Source organism: Schistocerca nitens, chromosome 7, assembly GCF_023898315.1.
Source record: "Schistocerca nitens isolate TAMUIC-IGC-003100 chromosome 7, iqSchNite1.1, whole genome shotgun sequence".
NCBI classification, from domain to species: domain Eukaryota; kingdom Metazoa; phylum Arthropoda; class Insecta; order Orthoptera; family Acrididae; genus Schistocerca; species Schistocerca nitens.
This window is the reverse complement of record NC_064620.1, coordinates 566,434,970-566,448,315: the sequence shown is the minus strand read 5'-3', so window position 1 is coordinate 566,448,315 and position 13,346 is coordinate 566,434,970.

Genomic DNA, 13,346 nt, shown 5'->3' with positions numbered 1-13,346 from the left:
TAAAATCCAACAGAAAGAAATAGCCCTTCATTCAGAAAAAAGGGAAGATTAGTGTTTAACGTCCTGTCGACTACAATGTCCGTAGTGACGGTCCCGCTTTCATATCTCTGGGCAGGGATTATTCAGGAGGAGGTTGGCAGCAGGAGAAACAAAACTGGCGTTTTAAGGGTTGGGTAAGTAGGTTGTAACCTGCTCACAATAAAAAATATAATTATGTATAGCATTCACATTTAGTGTAACCTCCCAACAGTAAAAAATATTTATATCGTTCACATTCAGCGTAACCTCCCAATAAAGAATGTGACTCATTTATAACCTTTCAATAATTAACTGACTGTGAATCTAAACTCGTAAATTTGGACGTCAGCAGTGCTGCGTCATGGCCCTGAAAATTCATTCTGAATAAATTGAAAATTCTTACCTCAATAAAGTCGCCGGATAACGCGTTTACATCTGCTCCTACAAGAAATTTTTCTGGCACAGCCCAGTGCAAGGCTGGCCGATAGATTTGTCATGTCTAAAAAGAAACAACTGATTTTTCTTTACAATAATCGGGATGACCATGGATTAGAGAAATTGGTAAATTCTTTAAATGGAGATGAATGATTGTCAAAAGTTAATTTTTATAAGAAAGATTGTTATTAAGACATTTTGAAAAACATTTACATGGGACTTGATATAATAAAAGTACATATGCGCGAGGCTGCTTTTACTTTATACTACATCGCTCAGGCACCGCCATCGCTCCCCACGACCGGCCCAGCCAACTCCATACACACGACTGCACGCTACTACTTACTCCTTCTGCTACTGACACTGCCCTTACTGCAGCCAACACTGCTCTCTGGTCTGAGATTCTCTTATAGCTTACATATCGCAGGCAGCGCTTCAGCAATCCATCGAAATTACATCTGCTCGAGTGCGCTAGCAATAAATTCCATAGTCATGGACCTCTTACAAGGTAGGTTGAAGAACTTAAAAATAGAAACGGATAGGCTGAAGTTGGATATAGTGGAAATAAGTGAAGTGTATTGGAAGGAAGCACAACAGTGGTGATCACGTCACTAGTGGGTTGTAAATACTCTATCTTATAGGAGCAAGCAAGAGGAGGTTTACTAATGAATAGGAAAATAGTAATGTGAGTAAGCTTCTACGAACAGCATAGAGAACTCATTGCAATAGACCAGTTATACATAAAGCCAAAACCCACGACACTAGTACTATATTCAGTGTTGTGTAGTGGATAGTGGTGCCCTCTGGCGTAATAGGTATTGCCAATTCAAACCAGACCACTAGCAGTTGTTATTTAGTATTTATCATTTCTGGAAGGTTCTTGAATTATCTAATATTTTGTTGTTATCGAATATTCGACGTTTGTATAAATATCTGCAGGACCTGCAGACGACCTGTATGCATGCTAGACACGCCGGACATACACCTGAAACTATGGTCCGGGGTGCTATTTCGTATGAAGGCATGAGCACTCTCGTGGTTATACCACGCACCATGACTGCAGATTTGTACGCCAGTCTGGCGATTCGACCTGTTGTGCTGCCATTCATGAACAATATTCCAGGGGTTTCTTTCCACCAGGATAATACTAAAAGGCTCACATACCGCTGTTGTAACCCAACATGTTCTACAGAGTTTTGTCTTGGCCTGCTAAGCACTACATCTGTCTTCAGTCGACCATATACGTGACGTCAACGGACGAAAACTCCAGGGTCATCCACAAACAGTATTAACCATCCCCGTATTTACCGATCAAGAGCAACAGTCATGGAACACCATCCCACAAACTGACATACGCTATCTATACGACACAATGCATGCGTGTCTGCTTGCTTACATTCAACATTCTGGTGGTTACTTTCTTTCGCTTGCGCCTTGACCCGCAGTTTGCGCACGGTCGGCGTGGTTAAATCGGATTTGGCATGTTAAAATGAAGGGATGGCCGGATGCCCATCTTGCTTCCACCCCGTACCCGTGCCCCCCCCCCCCCCCCTCCAGGACGGAATCAGTGTACCTCAGCTGTCTGCGTTTACTGTAAATCATGGAAGAGTGTGAATGTGTTCCAAATGTCTGCGAGTCGTGTAACTGAGGCGGGACGTGGGGACCAGCCCGGTATTCACCTAGTGCGATATGGAAAACCACCTAAAAACCACATCCAGGCTGGACGGCACACCGGCCCTCGCCGCTAATCCACCGGGCGGATTCGATCGGGGCTGGCACAGCTACCCGAATCCAGGAAGCAGCGCATTAGCGCTCTCGGCTAACCTGGCGGGTCAACATTCTGGCGATTACATCGGTTAGTAATGTATCAATATTTCACATGTGCAATGGCTTATCTCTCCCTTACATTAACCTGTGTTCTTGCGGTGTTAATCACTAGAATATGTTATCTAGACAAATATACACTCCTGGAAATTGAAATAAGAACACCGTGAATTCATTGTCCCAGGAAGGGGAAACTTTATTGACACATTCCTGGGGTCAGATACATCACATGATCACACTGACAGAACCACAGGCACATAGACACAGGCAACAGAGCATGCACAATGTCGGCACTAGTACAGTGTATATCCACCTTTCGCAGCAATGCAGGCTGCTATTCTCCCATGGAGACGATCGTAGAGATGCTGGATGTAGTCCTGTGGAACGGCTTGCCATGCCATTTCCACCTGGCGCCTCAGTTGGACCAGCGTTCGTGCTGGACGTGCAGACCGCGTGAGACGACGCTTCATCCAGTCCCAAACATGCTCAATGGGGGACAGATCCGGAGATCTTGCTGGCCAGGGTAGTTGACTTACACCTTCTAGAGCGCGTTGGGTGGCACGGGATACATGCGGACGTGCATTGTCCTGTTGGAAAAGCAAGTTCCCTTGCTGGTCTAGGAATGGTAGAACGATGGGTTCGATGACGGTTTGGATGTACCGTGCACTATTCAGTGTCCCCTCGACGATCACCAGTTGTGTACGGCCAGTGTAGGAGATCGCTCCCCACACCATGATGCCGGGTGTTGGCCCTGTGTGCCTCGGTCGTATGCAGTCCTGATTGTGGCGCTCACCTGCACGGCGCCAAACACGCATACGACCATCATTGGCACCAAGGCAGAAGCGACTCTCATCGCTGAAGACGACACGTCTCCATTCGTCCCTCCATTCACGCCTGTCGCGACACCACTGGAGGCGGGCTGCACGATGTTGGGGCGTGAGCGGAAGACGCCCTAACGGTGTGCGGGACCGTAGCCCAGCTTCATGGAGACGGTTGCGAATGGTCCTCGCCGATACCCCAGGAGCAACAGTGTCCCTAATTTGCTGGGAAGTGGCGGTGCGGTCCCCTACGGCACTGCGTAGGATCCTACGGTCTTGGCGTGCATCCGTGCGTCGCTGCGGTCCGGTCCCAGGTCGACGGGCACGTGCACCTTCCGCCGACCACTGGCGGCAACATCGATGTACTGTGGAGACCTCACGCCCCACGTGTTGAGCAATTCGGCGGTACATCCACCCGGCCTCCCGCATGCCCACTATACGCCCTCGCTCAAAGTCCGTCAACTGCACATACGGTTCACGTCCACGCTGTCGCGGCATGCTACCAGTGTTAAAGACTGCGATGGAGCTCCGTATGCCACGGCAAACTGGCTGACACTGACGGCGGCGGTGCACAAATGCTGCGCAGCTAGCGCCATTCGACGGCCAACACCGCGGTTCCTGGTGTGTCCGCTGTGCCGTGCGTGTGATCATTGCTTGTACAGCCCTCTCGCAGTGTCCGGAGCAAGTATGGTGGGTCTGACACACCGGTGTCAATGTGTTCTTTTTTCCATTTCCAGGAGTGTATTTCCGAAATTTGATTACATCAATTATTTTTTGGTGGTCCGATTTTTTCTGTCAGTGTGAGTGAGCTGCACTCAACTTCAACTACTCTGTCAGTAATTAACGTGCTTTCAGTACTAATTGTTGAATTTCACTGCTGATTCTGCCTTCAAATTTCGACTCTTCTGTAATTTAGACCTGCCACTGGAGGAGACGCCAGGTATTTTAAAGCACCTTTATCACCTTGGCTCCTATCAGACAACGTGAAAATGTCACCTATACAGACAAGAACAGGAATACAAACTATACATCATTCCAAACGTACGTCTATTCAGAAGACTCATGGATTCCAAGCCAGCTGCGAGGCAACTGCACATCAGGCATCTCTCGGTGTTCTGCAGAGGTGCTGGTCAGGATCCGACGAAAGTGAGACATGATAGTGGTCAAGGGAAGGCAGGACTCGGTGACGATTGTGGATGGGGCCGTAATCATTAACTATTGGTTGCCTTTTACAATTACACACAATTTATTTTAAACCTGTAATTCCAAACTCAACAATAAATAAAAAATACCACACGTTATTAATCAAGGGATAAACAACGGTGTAAACAATAGTGTTTTCAGCGAGTTACAATTTAGCAAATCATCATTAAATACAGATACAACCGATAATGTTTTCAAAGCAAACCACTGGGATCTGGGCAGAAGGCCTTACACGCCGGGAATGGCAATAAACTAAGAATTGTTTAAAACTCGCTGCAACTTGCAAATTACAGGTACTGAAATATTAAAGGCACGTCGCCACAAACACAGCAGAAGGCATCAGACGCCAGGAACGGCAGCAAATAAGGTTTTAAGGCCTACTGCTAAAATACAAATACCAAATTACACTCCTGGAAATTGAAATAAGAACACCGTGAATTCATTGTCCCAGGAAGGGGAAACTTTATTGACACATTCCTGGGGTCAGATACATCACATGATCACACTGACAGAACCACAGGCACATAGACACAGGCAACAGAGCATGCACAATGTCGGCACTAGTACAGTGTATATCCACCTTTCGCAGCAATGCAGGCTGCTATTCTCTCATGGAGACGATCGTAGAGATGCTGGATGTAGTCCTGTGGAACGGCTTGCCATGCCATTTCCACCTGGCGCCTCAGTTGGACCAGCGTTCGTGCTGGACGTGCAGACCGCGTGAGACGACGCTTCATCCAGTCCCAAACATGCTCAATGGGGGACAGATCCGGAGATCTTGCTGGCCAGGGTAGTTGACTTACACCTTCTAGAGCACGTTGGGTGGCACGGGATACATGCGGACGTGCATTGTCCTGTTGGAACAGCAAGTTCCCTTGCCGGTCTAGGAATGGTAGAACGATGGGTTCGATGACGGTTTCGATGTACCGTGCACTATTCAGTGTCCCCTCGACGATCACCAGTTGTGTACGGCCAGTGTAGGAGATCGCTCCCCACACTATGATGCCGGGTATTGGCCCTGTGTGCCTCGGTCGTATGCAGTCCTGATTGTGGCGCTCACCTGCACGGCGCCAAACACGCATACGACCATCATTGGCACCAAGGCAGAAGCGACTCTCATCGCTGAAGACGACACGTCTCCATTCGTCCCTCCATTCACGCCTGTCGCCACACCACTGGAGGCGGGCTGCACGATGTTGGGGCGTGAGCGGAAGACGCCCTAACGGTGTGCGGGACCGTAGCCCAGCTTCATGGAGACGGTTGCGAATGGTCCTCGCCGATACCCCAGGAGCAACAGTGTCCCTAATTTGCTGGGAAGTGGCGGTGCGGTCCCCTACGGCACTGCGTAGGATCCTACGGTCTTGGCGTGCATCCGTGCGTCGCTGCGGTCCGGTCCCAGGTCGACGGGCACGTGCACCTTCCGCCGACCACTGGCGACAACATCGATGTACTGTGGAGACCTCACGCCCCACGTGTTGAGCAATTCGGCGGTACGTCCACCCGGCCTCCCGCATGCCCACTATACGCCCTCGCTCAAAGTCCGTCAACTGCACATACGGTTCACGTCCACGCTGTCGCGGCATGCTACCAGTGTTAAAGACTGCGATGGAGCTCCGTATGCCACGGCAAACTGGCTGACACTGACGGCGGCGGTGCACAAATGCTGCGCAGCTAGCGCCATTCGACGGCCAACACCGCGGTTCCTGGTGTGTCCGCTGTGCCGTGCGTGTGATCATTGCTTGTACAGCCCTCTCGCAGTGTCCGGAGCAAGTATGGTGGGTCTGACACACCGGTGTCAATGTGTTCTTTTTTCCATTTCCAGGAGTGTAGTATTTTAAGGCAAATGACCACAATCACAGTTGAAGGCCTTACACGCCAAGAACGGCAATAATGTAAAAAATTTTGAAACCTGCTGCAAAACAGCAAATACAATAGCAAAAGATAATTAAAAAGCCAAGCAACTGATCTAGATGGCCAGACGGTGCTCCAGGAATCGACCTCTGAGAAGGTCCGGCAACAAACACTTTCGCGAGCGATGAGATAGGCAGCGAAGAGTTGCATTCACTTCACAAGATGGTAACTCAGACCGATGGCAGTATAAGGAATGACTAATGATAATCTTGCTGAAGCTACCTGAAATCCAATAAACCAAATGCAACGGTGGAACAATACGCCAAAGCCGGAACCGGCAGTCTGTACTACATCCAGAATGGTGTGTTTAGCCCCTGGAACGAAAAAGGAATCATTACCACTAGAGTAGAGGAATCACCAACCGGCACTAACCCCCAGGGCAGGTAACTGTGGAGTTAGCGGCCACCAGCCAAGAAAAAAATTACCACTAGTTGAACTTAACAAATTGTATCAAATTGAACGCAGTAAATAGTAATAAGAAGTCGAGGGAAGCTAATCAGATCCGCCTTTCCCGAGGTCTACACTTGCTGCTCTTCGCCTCGGCGACACTACGAGCAGCAACACGAACTCAAGTCACTGGAGAATCGCGAGATATAACAATCGTGGTGGTTTCTCTACTTGGATTGAAATGCACTCATCTTAAAGCTTACTGGATCCGGTTTACGACGAGGTCGTGCACCCTCGTCACCGCAGCCCTTCCGTCTGGCAGTCCATGCGTGCCGACAGAGGTCCCAGCGTGTTCTGGCATTGCGCGGACCTGGCTCGAAAAAACAACGACGTCGCCCCAAAGGTAGGGCAAGAGTTACTACATATCGATAACCGCCGCTGCTGCCACTAGCGGACAGGCAACGCTTGCGAAATATAGTTGCGCCAGTCAACACGAGAAGAAGACAAACAACCGCAACATGCCAATTAAATGATACATCTGGCCTCCAACAGAGGGCGGAAACCTACAAACAGCACCAAGAGAGCCACAGCGCGGCTCAGACTGACTCGTCATACAGTCGTACCATTACATGATGTGTTTGGCCAATGTGTGCTTTTACTTGGACGGCACTTATCGCCAGACGTTCAAGAACAACGAAAGGAAGCCCAACAGCTAACCTAACCTAACCTAACCTGTTCCAGACCGAATTGAACAAAATGCTTGGCAACAATCAGTGGCAAGTCCACTTAGCAGAAGAACAGTTAAAGAACAGGGTCCAAAGTTATGGGGAAACGACACAGTTGTACATAAGGGATGTTTTGAATCCTAATACGACAACCGAGCAACGTGATGCAGTGGTTAGCACCCTGGACTAACATTCGGGAGGACTACGGTTCAAACGCGAGTCTAGACATGCTGGTTCAGGTTTCCCGTGATTTCCCTAAATCGCTTCAGGCAAATGACGTGGTGGTTCCTGTGAAAGGGCACGGCTGGTTTCCTTCGCCACACTTCCCTAATCCGATGGGACGGTTGACCTCCCCTCCTGCAAATCAACCACCCAATGAACCAACCTAACATGACAGAAGCCAACACAATGTCACACTTGATAAAACCATTCGCAGAAGAAGTGCACCAAGCTGTTCTAGTGAAGGGTGTCACAACAACAATCGAATCCATCAACTGATGCCAGAGAATTGCAGAAATGCAACAGAAAAAAAGAGCCGGTCGAAAGAGGTATGACCGTCTACCACATTTGGTCCCCATGGCAGCTGTGGAAGACCACCATGATCTTACTTCTCTCATTCACCACATAGTAAGAAAAATTACAGCATGGTATGGCAGTCAGAAATGTCGGAATGAGTGCACAATGTCGAACCTATATGTCAGCAGGTAATAGAGAACGTACAAGAAGGGATATATCGGTCTTTAGACCAATCTCCGCCACCAGTCGAACTCACCAGGAAGAATGGACTCGACCAACGTGTGCTTATGCCAATGCCATCATACTTAAACCCAGCACTCCAGCCAAGAAGAACATGCCGCAGGAGAACAGACATGGGGGGACAGAGGACAATACCCCAGTGAGTTTTCACTTGGACCATCCTCGACATGTTGTACGCCACTGCAGAGAAAGTACGAGAGTGTTCGACGACTACTATGCCACCTGACGCCAACCATCACAATTCTGTTGACACCAGTCAGCTGCAGACGATTATACCATACCCATGGGATGAAGCCCATCGCCATACCCTGGACGAGGTTGCTTCCTAACATGGTTTAGCTGCTCCCCGTTGCAATACAGAGGTACCAGCAGCTCGCCTAGGTGCCGACTTTGAGCTAACTAAGCAAGTCGACCATCTGTGGAGGTGAGGCGCAGCTGATGCAAATTCTCCCTAAATGACGGTCGTTAATGTGTCACGAAATCTCAGCCAAGCAGTCTGGGCAGTAATCGACTCCAAGCTTTCCTTTCCTGTAATGTTGTATGCTTGTCGTCGTCAACTACAAAAGATCCTGTTCTGTGATAAGAAAGCTTTTATACTAAAAATCACGAAAGGGAAATATGTCCAGCCAACAGTAACAAGTATTGCAAGAATAGCTGTCAATGACCGAACATGCAGGGATTCAATACTGTCATTTTAACAGAATATACTCACAATGTTATTCTCATATGCGACTTTTTCCTGGCATCATAAGCTCTGAAACTAACTGTTATTAAACACTGTCCTACAAAATTTTCCCTGATAAAAACAACTCAGACTTAACCTATTCATTTATTACCCATCATATATAAGCCCAATGCAATCTGCAGTACATTGATAACATGACTTCCAATAATTAACACAAAAGAATGGCCCTAAATTGCAAGAAATCTTACAATAATACAAATCCAGAAAACTGAAATTAAAGAGAAACCACCTCCAACTCTGTTAATTGCCTAAACTCATTTCAGTCACGAATACAGATAGTGGAAACCCCACCCTTTTTCATAAGTCACTTACCTCACAGAAAATCTTCATGACACGAACTGCAGCAATTACAGCAAGTAGCAACAACAGCCAGCTAAATAAAAAGATTCTAACTACTATAGACTCTAATTAATACGAGGGATATGTTTAGCAATAGAAAGATTTTGTTGAAGAACAAACATTGTATTTAGAAAATTTTACCTTAGACATGTGACATCCAGTTTCAAAAAATATGTTGTTGTTGTGGTCTTCAGTCCTGAGACAGGTTTGATGCAGCTGTCCATGCTACTCTGTCCTGTCCAAGCTTCTTCATCTCCAAGTACCCACTGTAACCTACATCCTTCTGAATCTGCTTAGTGTATTCATCTCATAATCTCGCTCTACGATTTTTACCCTCCACGCTGCCCTCCAATACTAAATTGGTGATCCCTTCATACCTCAGAACATGTCCTACCAACCGATCTCTTCTTCTAGTCAAGTTGTGCCACAAACTCCTCTTCTCCCCAATTGTATTCAATACCTCCTCATTAGTTATGTGATCTACTATCTAATTTTCAGCATTCTTCTGTAGCACCACATTTCGAAAGCTTCTATTCTCTTTTTGTCCAAACTATTTATCGTCCTTGTTTCACTTCCATATATGGTTACACTCCATACAAAAACTTTCAGAAACGACTTCCTGACAGTTAAATCTATACTCGATGTTAACAAATTTCTCTCCTTCAAAAACGCTTTCCTTGCCATTTCCAGTCTACATTTTATATCCTCTCTACTTCGACCATCATCAGTTATTTTGCTCCCCAAATAGCAAAACTCCTTTACTACTTTAAGTGTCTCATTTCCTAATCTAATTCCCTCAGCATCGCCTGATTTTATTGGACTACATTCTTTTATCCTAGTTTTGCTTTTGTTGATGTTCATCTTATATCCTCCTTTCAAGACACTGTCCATTTCGTTCAACTGCTCTTTCAAGTCCTTTGCTGTCTCTGACATAATTACAATGTCATTGGCGAACCTCAAAGTTTTTATTTCTTCTCAATGGATTTTAATACCTACTCTGAATGTTTCTTTTGTTTCCTCTACTGCTTGCTCAATATACAGATTCAATAAAATCGGGGAGAGGCTACAACCCTGTCTCACTCCCTTCCCAACCACTGCTTCCCTTTCATGTCGCTCGACTCTTATAACTGCCATCTGGTTTCTGTACAAATTGTAAATAATCATATAGTTGTCAATAATTCCACTACCCAAACATTATCAACAAACATCCATCCTCATACATTTCCTTACGTATTTTCTTAAAAAGACATTTCATCTCACTTTACAATCCACGTCCTACCAACACAGAGTCTCCACTAAGAATATCATGTCCATACACTTCCCTATCCACTCGCTAACTGCTAGTCCGTCCAACCACAGAGTCTCTTGCCAAGGGCGCAGAGCGCAGTCAGCGATATTAACACAGTCTACAGCGCTGCCAACATACAAACAGGCTACTTACAGCTGCCATAAGACAGGCTGCGGAAGATCAGAGCTCCAAATCAACGAATCTATTCCAACAAGCCCACATAACCAAGAGTGCTCTAGGCTGTTGTTTGCCATTGAAGATGTTTCTTCGCACCATCATCAATAAGCCTAATTTCGGTCGTCATTCAAGATGCTCAGTTATATTGTGAAGTTTTTGGCGTTTACAAAAAGCTATTCAGGCTCACAAAAGAAATCTCCATACCGACGACGATCATAAGCGTTTTACATGGTCGAGAAAAACTTTGGGCCAGTAATTGTTACAATCAGCAACAACTGATTCACAAAGAGTGTGCGTAGGGACAGCTAGACCAGTCCAGGAAGAGCAGCTTAGTGTCATCGCCAAAGGATCGTGCTCTGCTACCACTACACACAATGCAGGGAAGGATGCCGCTATCGAACTGCCGAGAAGGTATGGCCTGAACAGAGGTGGCGAGTGATTGCCATCCGAAAGCAGTTTACGGATGCTTTCAAATTAAAAGTGGAGAAGAGATCGGCCCACGCTAAAATATTGTATCAACACTGGGGATCATCCATCAGTTAGCCGGGCTCTTATTTTCACTGGCTTAGCGACAGAAAATCCGGGAAGAAGTGGAGAAGATGCTGCAACATGACAGCATTGAACCTGCAGAGAGTAATTGTTCCGCTCCTGTGGTCCTTGTGAGAAAGAAGAATGGCGCACGGTGGTCTGTCTCAATTGTCAACCACTGAACAAAATCACGAAGAAAGGAGCCTAGCCAATGCCAAGCGTTGATGGCTCCCTAGACTGTTTGAAAGGGGCAAAGTATTTCTCAGCTATGGACATGCAGGCAGGCTACTGGCAAACTGAGGGTAATGAGGCTGAGTGGGAAAAGACTGCCAGCTCCTTATGGCCACTATGAGTTCAAAGTCATCAGATACCTGCAATAAATGAGGTGTCTTTTGTGTCTGTGGTGACTGGAGGACACTATCGTTTTTTCGAAGATAACAGAGGAACATGTAAGCCATCTAACAACTGTGTCGAAGTGCACTCAGGTTCCAGGCCTCGGTCCGGACCTGAACAAATGCCTCTTTGTCGCCCAAGAAATAAAGATCTTTGTGCACTTACTGAATGATGATGGAGTACGTGCAGAGAAAATAGGGTCGCAGATTTTGCGAGTCCTCTGGACATTCGTGATGTGATAAGTTTTCTCGGAATATCTCCATACTAATGGCAGTTCATAAAGGACATCTGTATGAAGGCACATACCTTCCAAGTTCTACTCTAGCTAGACGTCAGAATTCCTGGAATGAGACGCAAGAAAGATCTATCCTTTTCCTTATGCATGCATTAATATCTTCTCCAGTTCTAGCATTGTATGACAAGAATCCTGAGACAGAATTTCAGACCTATGCTAGCGGTTTTGGAATGGGGACTGTTCTAGTTCAAATTCAGGAAGATGATCAAAAGGCAATGACCTATTCCTCCAGAGTACTCTCCAAGACTGAGATGAGCTGTTCTACAACAGACTGAGAATAAGTGCCTTTAAGCTGTTTGGACCATCAATAAATTCTTTCCATATTTTCTTGGCAACTATTCACTGCACTAATGAAGTACAACTCGCTATGTTGGCTGAGTAGCCTGAAGAATCCGCTGGGTCGACTGGCAAGATGAACACAGAGACTTCAGGAGCATATCACAGTGATACAGAAAGATAGAAGTAAACACAAGGACGCTGACCATCTTTCGAGGAGTCCTTTGGTGGAACACTGCATCATTGATAAAACTTAGCCATTCCTACATTTATTTACGTTGCTATTGGACAAAGGAAAGAGCCAGCATGACTGAAAACCGTAGAAGACTTTAAATAAGAGGAACTAACTAAAGGAGAATTCTAATTAATAAGAGGAACTGACATACATTGGGGAAGAAGTGATTGCTTGTCATATTGGCTCACCTATGGTTAGCTATTCTGAAGTATTTCCATGACACTCCAGCATCTGGTCACCTGTGATCTGTGGAGACTTTAGACCGAATCAGATGCAGATACCACTGGCTAGGTATCTTTCTATTCGAGATTAGTTAAATCAGAGGCAATTTCAAGTTTCGACATCATCCACAAGATGACAAATGTCTACCACCCACAAATGAATAGCCTCACAGGACCATTTAATAAGAGGTTGGTAGATACGCTTTCGATATATGCTGATGTCGAACAGAGAGATTTGGATACAGTACTACCTATCCTGATATTCTCATACAACACATGGAGTAAGATAGCACATGCTTCACACCACTCTTCTGCTCCACAGAGACATGGTCGAAACGACAGTAGATACATTGCCCCCATATCAACTGGATGATATCCAGGATGACTAAGTGAAACATATCATCATCAGGACGGAAAACTCAAAATAGCTGGCTTGAATATGGACACTGGACGCCCAGGAAAAGGGCAAGGAGTACTGAATGCCAAGCACGGACTAGTGAGATACGGCCCAAGGGACTTGGTTTGGATGTTTACACCTGCACAGAAAGTAAGATTATCGGAAAAGTTGCTAAAGCGCTGCTTTGAACCGTATCAGATTCTTTGTAGCTGTCAGATATATATCAAGTTGAGTATTAGGGTCGTTCATCAAGAAGACAAAAACGCAGAGACATCGCCATGTCCTATGCATGAAGCCCTTATGATATTGAGGCACAGATCGATGTTCTGAGGCTCAAAGGATGTGGAGGCCCATTCAACGATTGCGAAGCATCGA